The sequence below is a fragment of the Suricata suricatta genome, chromosome 2 (genome assembly GCF_006229205.1).
Source record: "Suricata suricatta isolate VVHF042 chromosome 2, meerkat_22Aug2017_6uvM2_HiC, whole genome shotgun sequence".
NCBI classification, from domain to species: domain Eukaryota; kingdom Metazoa; phylum Chordata; class Mammalia; order Carnivora; family Herpestidae; genus Suricata; species Suricata suricatta.
The window spans coordinates 2,079,926-2,088,139 of record NC_043701.1 but is presented as its reverse complement, the minus strand read 5'-3'; positions in this window follow the sequence as shown (position 1 = coordinate 2,088,139).

The window sequence follows — 8,214 nt, the reverse complement described above, 5'->3', positions numbered from 1 at the left end:
GGCAGGTTACGTCCCGGGACCTTCTGATGGGAGGAAATGCTGACCATCCACACCCACCCTTTACCTCTGTTCTCCCACAGACGTGATTCTGAAATCCTTCCCACCCAGGTTTCCAGATAAACAGAGGATGTCCAGTTAAATCTGAATTTTGGATCCATGATGAGTATTTTATGGGACATACTTATACTAAAAGATAATCTGTTGTTAATGTGAAATTCAAATTTAACCGTGTAGCCTCGGTGTTGAGTTGCCAAATCCGGCAACACCTTTTCCATTGTCTGTGCATTTCAGAGAGGCCGGGCGGCAGATTTCTGGGCCATAACTGATGGTCATTCGACATCCGTTCTTGGACCACGCAGCCCTGCCCTGGGAGCTGTCGAGGCTGAAACATCAGAAGCAGACCCAGCTCTCTGCCGTGTGGGGCTGGAGGAACACTCGCGCGGCACGGCCACATGAGCTGGAGTTTGCACTTGGCCTACACTTCTTCGGCGACTCTTTTCTTATTTTTACTTTTGTTGTTTTATGTTTATTTATTTTTGAGAGAGAGCAAGAGATGGAGCACAAGCAGGAGACGGGCAGAGGGACGGAGATTTTGCAGTAGGCTTGAGGCTCTGAGCGGACAGCACAGAACCCAACACGGGGCTTGAACCCACGGACCACGAGTTCACGACCTGGGCCAAAGTGGGGCACTTAACCGACTGAACCACCCAGGCTCCCCATTTTATCAAGTGATTGTAATTCGAATTCAAAGAAGTTGGCATTTTTATCCCTGTTTAGGGGAAGCAGGGAAGACGCACTGTGGCCACAGTGCCAACCACACTGGTTCATGGGTAAGGACCGTGCTCATTGGCCTGCGGTTACATGTCTGGGAACGTGAGCCCACCGCCTCACCGTTCACCCCCTCACCCCTCACCCCATCACCCCCTCACCCCTCGCCCCCTCATCCCCTCACCCCTCACCCCTCACCCACTCACCCACTCACCCCCCACCCCCTCACCATCTGGGCCCAGAGTCCAGCTGTGGCTTCCACTCAGATGCTTAGAATCCTGATCTAGAAAGACATCTGAGTTGGCTAACAGGAGACAATCCTGGGGTAAAACAAAATGGCAAAATAGAAGAGCGAATGTCCTTAATGGGATGAGCCCTGGGAAAGGCAGCTGACAGCACTGTTCTATATTGTACAGAAATTTCAGTATTTTTGATGTCTAGCACAGCGTCCTGATGTTGTCAGTAGATGCTGCGAAGAAGGTCCCGTCAACGAAAGGGGCAGGGACTCCAGAGGGGAACTTCATCCACCTCGCCGCCCAGGTCCACCCAGGGCCTGACCGGGGGACCCTAGGGGGTCAGTCCGGCAGCGGGGGGAGTGTCTTCCAGAGAAGGCTCTTGCAGAAATCCCGGCGTGGAGACGGCACACAGCAAGTAGGATGGAGGGCGGAGACCAATGAGAGGTGAGACTCAAAGATGCTTCCTGGAGGAGGCACTGTCCCTGAGCTTTTCGTTATGAAACCACTAACGGGAAATGCTTTTAAGCTAATCGACGGGGAAAACAGTCTGCACCTAGACGAGAGGAACCTTCCATCATGTAAATACTCTCCGAGAGAAGAGAGGGGTGAGAAGTTTAAGACTTATTGGGACTCCTGGTAGCTCAGTCAGTTGAGCATCCGACTCTTGATTTTGCTCTGGTCACGATCCCAGGGTCGTCGGTCTCTGCACGGAGTGCGGAGCCTGTTTAAGATTCTCTCTTTCTCTCCCTCTGCTCCTCTCCTCTGTTCTCTCTCTCTAAAATTTAAAAAAAAAATAGATTTTTCAGTAAAAGAGCTCCAGTATTCATTCATTCATTCGTCGTATTAAAAATGCCCTCTCATGCCAAGCCCCGGGGAAGCAGCGGGACACGATGTTGGCGGGAAAGTCCCGGCCCCTGCCTTCACGACTCGAGAGTCTAGATTAGGGGTCTGAAAGCTTCCCCTAAAGGGCACAGCGGTAAACGCTTCGGACTCCGTGGACCCGCCGTCTCTGTCACTGCTTCCCCCCCAGCAGAGCTGGCAGCCAGACCCCACTGTGCGGGGCACCGGGGCTGCGTTACAGTCACCCCGTATCTGTGCACCTGCAAACTGACGCTCATGTAATTCTCATGGATCCTAAGCAGTTTTCCCTCGGCTTTCTCAGCCGTTTACAAAGGGGAGCCATTCCAGAAGACGAGACTGATATGTGTGATTTTCGTCTCCTCAGGAAGACTAAGCGCCTGGGGGCTGGGCCCCGCGGCACCCTGCACAGGGTGGATTTGGACCCGGTTCGAGTGTAGACACGGTGCAGGTGTGCACACAGTGCAGGTGAGGACGGGCAGGTGTGGACAGGGCGGGTGAAGACGGTGCAGGTGAGGACAGTGTGGGTGTGGACAGGGCAGGGGTAGATGGTGCGGGTGTGGACATGCCGGGGTGGACAGGGCGGGTGTGGACAGTGCGGGTGTAGACGGTGCAGGCAAGGACAGTGCTGGGTGCGGTTGCCCATCTGATCAATGGGACCGCCTGGGGCTGTCCACTGGCCCTCAGCACTGAAGGGTCTGTGACCACCTCCCACGGAGGCAGAAGGGGGCTCTTCCCACTGCGCCCCTCCTCCGTGCCAGGCCCTGCACGTCCGTGGATGGTCGTGCTGGAGCTAGAGGTGTGGACGCAGGAAACACCGAGTGCGCTGCCTGTGGCCTGGCAGAGGCACGTTGGAGGGAACGTGTGCAAGATAAACGTGACTCTCGAGAGGGGTGCTGAATTGCTTCGGATTAGGATGCAGATGCGTGATTGCCGGGCAGAGAGCCAGACGGGAGGTAGGCGCAGAGCGGCTTCTAGATTGCCATTTGTAGGTGTCTCTGATTGATTTAAACAGAGGAGAAATCAACTGATTTCTTGAGAGCAGAAACTCTAATGTGGGCCTAATTTGGGCTCCCTGTGAAGCAATTTGCCCCCACTCCGGGCCGGTGTGGCCACCCGGGGGGCGGGCGGCTTGTCCGTCTGCCCCTCCTCCGGGGCTCTGTCATGCTGGCCCCTTGCCCAGGACGCCTGTGCCTCCCGCTGCTGTGCATCTGGGGTCCTTCCTCAGGGGCCGTGGCTCGGGCCCGGACTCCTCTGTCTTCCCCCCCCCCCCGCCCCTCCCAGCGCAGCTCTGATAAGTGGGTTCCGGTTCTCCGTGGGCTGATGATGACCGAGGGAGCTCCCCCCACCGCCAGGCCGTTTCCGTTTTGTCAGAGGGTTTGTGTGGCCTTGGCCGGAGGCCCCTCAGATCCGCCGTGTGGTCGGGGGAGGAAGGACGCGGCGCTGGGGCCCTTCACACCCCACAGGGCGGCGGCCGCCTCCTCAGCTCCAGGAATAGGGACGTGCCCGATTCTGGGGCCCAGCGCCAGAAGCAAAGGGCAGGGGTGAAGAAGGAGAGAAGGAGCCGCCCTGGCAGCCTGGCGGAGCCGGGTCAGAGAAGGAGGTCAGGGCAGAGCGAGAGGACGCAGACACAGGGACAAGGCCGGTGGCACGGGCTCCAGGCGAGCGGCTGTCAGGGGACACGGTTTGCTGAGCGACCGAGAACAGACGCTGCGCTGCTGCCTCTTGGGATGAGATCCAAGGTGGGAAACACGTTCATGGTGGGTCCGCCATGTCCGCCCTCCGGGCAGCTCCGAGGACGCCCCGAGATCTTGGCCCGAAGCTTCTGGGGTGTGCCCAGGAGAGGGTAGATGTTCCCAGGGCTGTGGGCACTGCGGGCGGCCGGCCCTGGGGCCAGTCCCAGGGAGCCTGCCCAGCGGAAGCCCAGCCTGGGGGGCCCTGGTGGGAGCATGGTGGCCGGATGTGCAGGTCAGGCCAGCCGGCGAGGCCCCCTGGGCACAGCCGCTTGGCTCCCCGTCTGCCGGCGGGTCTGCCCTTGGGGCCGGAGGCCGCGCTGGCAGAGGCACAGGCACATTTTCTCGGGGAACTTCAGCCGCGGGCCCCGCTGGGTGTTTCACAAGGGAAATACGGTTTTGGCAAAATCTGCAGCAATGGTAGGTGTTACAGGTGTGCGGTATTTCCGTGCGGCCTGCTGTGGCCCCACCGCTGGCTGGATGCGGAACTTTCTCCTTCTGCCGGGCGTCTGCAGGAGGACGGGGAGGAGCAGAGCGCTGGCCGCTGCCTGCGGCTGGAGCCCCGGCGGGCGGCACTGACGTGCGGGAGGCTCCTCCACGCCCCTCCCACCCCATGTCTCTGGGGTTGAAACCTCGTCTGTGCTCTGTGACTGTGCCCAGAGACAGGGGCGGCGCAGGGGGCCTGGGGGGAACACCAGCCTTTAAGGGTAGTTCTGCCTGGTGCCAGACCCAGGACCCAAACCTTCACCTGGGCCCCATGCCGCATGCCCACGGCGTGTTCCCGGGGTGCTGGCCACAGAGGGATAGGGAATCAGGTTTGAGAACATTTCCTAAGGACCCACTGTGCGCAAGCCCAGCACCAGATCCTTAACGGTCCTGCCCTGTGGGTCCCCAAAGAGGCTTTCTTGGCCCGAATGGGAGACAGGAGCCAGGCTGGTAGGGACGGTGGCCTGTTGGTCCCGCGGTCCCACTGCCCTGGGGAAGGGGAGGAGGGACCCCTCGGCCCCTGTGCTCCTCCTGGGTCCCAGGTCACCGCCGGCCAGAGTGCATCATCTCCACCCCGTTTCCACCCGCTCACCGTCGCGTCTCCAGGCCTCAGGGAAGCTCCGACCATGAAGTGCGTCACGTACCAGGAAATCTGGAGGTGCTGCCGGTGCTGATGCTGCTTCAGACACTCACCTGCCCAGAGGAAGGGGCCAGCCCCTGGCCTCTGAGCCTTCGCGTTCCTCCATCTTTGGGACGTGTCGTCAGGCGGCAGGACACAGAGCTGCACCCGCTCTGGACATCACGGCCCTCTCTCAAGCCAGGGTCTTCTCCTGGGCAGCGGGCAGCGGGCCTCGGATGGACGAGCAAAGGGCCCGGCCTGGCACCCAGGGTTGGCCGAGTGAGCTCCGTTCTGCCTGGCTCCGGGCCTCCGGGATCCTCCCAGGAAGACCGCTCTCTATCCGTCCCCATAGGGGAAGTTGCATGTCAGGATCTGGCATGAAATGCCCGTGTCTGAAGCCGAATGTCAGCGGATCAGGACGACCGTGGCCCTCAGCCCTGGGGTCCCGTGGCCACCACCCGACCCAGCCAGAGCCGCGAGCCTGCAGGAGCGGTTCCCGCCCTGGCTCCCTGCTCACCGGGGTTTGCTTCTATCTGCTCCCCGGGTCGGAATGGGATCACCATGATTCAGGCTGTTTTGATCATTTTATTTATTTATTTATTTATTTTTATTTTATTTTTTTTTTTTGAGAGACAGAGACAGAGACAGCGTGAGCAGGGGAGGGTCAGGGAGAGAGGGAGACACAGATTCTCCAGGCTCTGAGCTGTCAGTACAGAGCCCGATGCGGGGCTTGAACCCACGAACCGAACTGTGAGATCATGACCTGAGCTGAAGCTGGACGCTTAGCCGACTGAGCCACCCAGGCGCCCATTTTGATCATTTTAAAATAGCCCCAGACCACAGCCCAGCATTCGGCTATGAAATTTCCCTCAAATCTTCACGCCGCTGCTGACCTGTAGCAACGGCTCATTAAATCCCCAGAGCAGCGCCGGAGAAGCTGTCAGCGGGCCGGGAAGGACCCCGTCGCCAGGACTAAGGCCGCCACCGTCGGGCACCCAGCCGACACCCGTTGTGGGTGCTCGCAGCCCTTCCCAGGTGTGCGGGCGTGTGCATGTCTGGAGGAGGCTTAAGGAAAGCCCCCTCCCCAAACGGCAGACCCTCCAGCTGTTGGCTCACCCCTACCCCGCCTTATTTTGTGGTCCTGGGCACTCTGATGGAGAAGAATGTCCCCGTCAGGTGCAGAAAGCCCCGAATGTGGAGCTATTAGCTAGTGTCCCGGCACATTTGCTGGGCTGTGTTGAAGGCACTCGGGTAGCTCGGGGCCTGGATGTGGGTGACAACCCCGGGGGGGTGGGGACAGGGCTGGGACTGAGGAACGTGTCCGATGGGGGGACAGGGCCTGGCAGCAGCTAAGCGCGTGTGCGGCTCAGCGTTGCCCCGACCATGGGGTTTCTGTGTTTTCTACGTGGAGAGCCCCCATCGCCACGTGGAGCTGGCTTGAAGGGGGGTCGCTGCCCCGGGACTCAGCGCACACGCTCCCGGAGACCCCGCATGGGGGGTGACAGGGAGGAGGAGGGAGGCCCCCACCTTGGCCCTCCAGCCCCCAGCGCGGCCTTGAGTGCCAGTTCGAACAACCACAGGCGTGAGGACAGAACCCACACTGGGGTGGCCGTGGAGACAGGCGGGGTAGCGGGGAGCCCCAGGGCGAGGCCCTGATTCTCGGACATCCTCACAACTCTCGCACCTGCAGGCACCTCAGGGCCTCCCGGGGCCCTTCCACAAGGTCCCAGAGCGTCACTGACACCCAAGGTGGGGCCTGGGGTCCCGAGGACCAGCTTCTGGCCCCTTGAGGTTTTGAAGACCAGCATGTGCCCAGTGCCAATCCAAGGGCATCCGGCCCGGAGTTCGCTGCCCTCTGGAAGCCTGACTTCCTGTCTGAGAAGCGCATGTGCCCCCCACCCCCCACTTTGCTGCAGTCGGCCTGTGACCCCACCCCAAGCCCGTCCTCCCTGGGCCGCCTCGCATTCGCTGTCACGCTCACTCGGCGTGTGGGCGCAGTGTGCACGTGGCCGGGCACCAGACACCTGGCAAGGGCCCAGCTCAGCCAGTCCTTACCGCAAACCTGGAAGGCTCGCCCCGCCGAGAAACGAACGGCCCGGCCAAGGACAGCCGCGGGTCGCGAAGACCCCCCCCAGGGGCACTCCGGCCACGGCTCCCAGCGCCCGGCACCGTGCCAGGCTCGGCCGAGACACAAGCATTGCACCCAGCTTCCGGGGTGGATCTCGTCACTGTGGAGGGACCGAGGCTCACGGCAAAGCAGGGCCAGTGACGGGACACGGCATCTCGGGACACACTCCTGACCTGGGCGTGGAGCTGGCAAGGAGGGCCTTCTCTCCGCCTGGCCGTCTCCGGACGGGTCTCAGTCATAAAGCGAGTGGCCTAGCCTCTCCTCCCGCCTGCGGCCTGGGCCTGACTCCCCTCCCCCGCCCGGCCTCAGGAACGCCGGGCCGTCCACACACGCTGTGCCCCGTGAGCCCCGGAGAGAACACCTTCCTCCTCCAGAAAGTCACATGGTAACTCCAACAACAGTGATCGTTTCCTTGGTTCGTTTTCGGAGTCAACGCAAGCAACATTTGTCAAAGAATGAATTTCCACTCTGAAGACACTATTCAAATGCAGTGGCGTGTTCCTCACGTACGAACAAAATTTAATACTTACCCAACAAAATTCTTATCCCTCCGCAGTTTGCAATCTGTTTCACAGCTTTGAATTTTAAAAAGAAATTTAAAACTCCAAGTAGTCAAACAGAAATACAGAAACTCCGGGCGCCTGGGCGGCTCAGTCGGTTAAGCGTTTGATTTCAGCTCAGGTTACCATCTCACAGTTTGTGAGTTTGAGCCCCACATCGGGCTCTGTGCTGACAGCATGGAGCCTGGAGCCTGCTTCAGAGTCTGTGTCTCCCTCTCTCTCTGCCCCTCCCCTGCTCATACCCCCTTCACACCCCCTCAAAATAAGTAAATATTAAAAAATAAATAACTACAGAAACTCAGGTTCTGTGTCTCTGTCCTGATCATTGCCTGCTCTGAGTATGTTAGTGGTTTGGAGACACGGACTTTGCTCAAAGGACCCTGGGCCACTGTGAACCTGCTCTCGAACTGAAATGAAGGTATGTCGTGGAGTCTAGCTGTGCGTCCTCGAGGTGACCTTCCATGTGAATAAATTGTTTAGTAAAGAATAAATGAGGGGCGCCTGGGTGGCTCCGTCGGTTGGGCCTCCGACTTCGGCTCAGGTCATGATCTCACGGTTCGTGGGTTTGAGCCCCGTGTCGGGCTCTGTGCTGACAGCTCAGAGCCTGGAGCTGCTTTGGATTCTGTGTCTCCCTCTCTCTCTGACCCTCCCCTGTTCATGCTGTCTCTCTCTCTCTCTCTCTCTCTAAAATAAATAAAAACAGTAAAAATTAAAAAAAGGAATAAACTATGCCAAAGTGCTCACTTGGAGCTGACCTGTGTGCAAGGATAAGCAGTCACCTCAGCCTCTGGCTAGAACAAGGGTCTTCTTTTCAGGGAGGCCTGTT